The sequence below is a fragment of the Rhinoraja longicauda genome, unplaced genomic scaffold (assembly GCF_053455715.1).
Source record: "Rhinoraja longicauda isolate Sanriku21f unplaced genomic scaffold, sRhiLon1.1 Scf000399, whole genome shotgun sequence".
Classification (NCBI taxonomy): Eukaryota; Metazoa; Chordata; class Chondrichthyes; order Rajiformes; family Arhynchobatidae; genus Rhinoraja; species Rhinoraja longicauda.
In genome coordinates this window covers 97,501-99,389 of record NW_027601616.1, presented here as the reverse complement: position 1 = coordinate 99,389, position 1,889 = coordinate 97,501, and the positions used below count along the sequence as shown (strand labels likewise).

Below are 1,889 nucleotides of genomic sequence, written 5' to 3'. Positions count from 1 at the left end.
ATAGGTTGAGATCGTTTCGGCCCCAAGGCCTCTAGTCATTCGCTTTACCAGATAAAACTGCGTGCGGAACGAGTGCCAGCTATCCTGAGGGAAACTTCGGAGGGAACCAGCTACTAGATGGTTCGATTAGTCTTTCGCCCCTATACCCAGGTCAGACGACCGATTTGCACGTCAGGACCGCTGCGGGCCTCCACCAGAGTTTCCTCTGGCTTCGCCCTGCCCGGGCATAGTTCACCATCTTTCGGGTCCTAGCACGTACGCTCCTGCTCCACCTCCCCGCCGGAACGGGTGAGACGGGCCGGTGGTGCGCCCGCCGCACGGCGGCGGCGGGATCCCACCTCGGTCGGCCCACGCCGAACCTTCACCTTCATTGCGCCGTGGGGTTTCGTCGCGCCCCTTGACTCGCGCACGTGTTAGACTTCTTGGTCCGTGTTTCAAGACGGGACGGGTGGGTTACCGACATCGCCGCGGACCCCTGGCGCCCCACTCTTTTTGGGAACGTGACTCGCACCGACTCGGCGGCGAGACGCGGTCGGGGCGCACTGTGTACAGTCCGCCCCAGTCGACAGTCGCACCGGGAGCACGGGGAGCCCGTCCCCCGCGACGCGCACGACCGGAGTCGCACGCGCACCACGGGAAGAAGGCGCGGCGGATGTCCTTTCCCTCGGCCCCTGCGGGAAACGGCGAGGCTCCTGCCGGGGGGCTGTAACACTCGAGGCCGGAGCCACGAGCCACCTTCCCCACCGGCCTTCCCAGCCGACCCAGAGCCGGTCGCGGCGCACCACCAACGGAGGAAATGCGCCCGGCGGCAGCCGAGCCCGCGCGAGAGGCGGTCCCCTCGTGAGAGGGAGATCCGCCCTGCCCCACGCGTCCGACCTGACCGCCGGGTTGAATCCACCGGGCGGACTGCGCGGACCCCACCCGTTTACCTCTTAGCGGTTTCACGCCCTCTTGAACTCTCTCTTCAAAGTTCTTTTCAACTTTCCCTTACGGTACTTGTTGACTATCGGTCTCGTGCCAGTATTTAGCCTTAGATGGAGTTTACCACCCACTTTGGGCTGCATTCGCAAGCAACCCGACTCCAAGAAGACTCCATCCCGACGAGCCAGGGCCGCTACCGGCCTCACACCGTCCACAGGCTAGGCCTCGATCAGAAGGACTTGGGCCCCCTGAGCGTCGTCGGAGAAAGGAGGTCTTCTATACGCCACAGTTCCCGCGACCGCCAAGCGACCGGGGATTCGGCGCTGGGCTCCTCCCTCTTCACTCGCAGTTACTGAGGGAATCCTGGTTAGTTTCTTTTCCTCCGCTTAGTAATATGCTTAAATTCAGCGGGTTGTCACGTCTGATCTGAGGTCGTAGGCAGAGAAACGGCTGGTGGCCGGATGGCCACCACCGATCGCCGGTCGAGCGACCAACACACGGCAGGTCAAGCGGGCAGGCTTTGCTGGATGGCAAGCACGCAAACAACACGCAGAGCAAAACCCAGCCGACCGCTGCGACGAGCAAGCATGCAAAAGTCGGGGCCGAGGCAGGACACGCAAGCTCCCTCCCTGCTGGAGGGAGGGTCAGGCGCGCAAAGCTCGACCGAGTCAGGCATACGAGACCGACGTGCGGAAGGACGAGGTCGTGCGGCCGCGGGCGTTCGCGACAGGCCACGTCAACAAAACAGCCAACCAGCCAGAGCAGGCCGAGCAGGAGCGCCCGAGCTCGGCTGACATCCTTTTTCCGGAGCCCCGATCGACGTGCGAAGCCACACGTGCGACGCGTAAGCCGGAGGAGCAGAGGCGAAGTGAGAGTGAGGCCGTCGCGTCCCCCGTCCGAGCGACCGACCGACCGACCGACCGACCGCTCGCCCGCCCGCCGCGTGCAAGGATGAACACCAGGCACGC

The 1,889-nt window shown here is 64.3% G+C and overlaps 1 pseudogene; it reads right to left on the bottom strand.

The window, feature by feature from the left end:
- LOC144590926 (28S ribosomal RNA) lies at positions 1 to 1,356 on the bottom strand (annotated as a pseudogene; the record flags this gene model as incomplete).
- Positions 1,357 to 1,889: the final 533 nt, after the last annotated feature.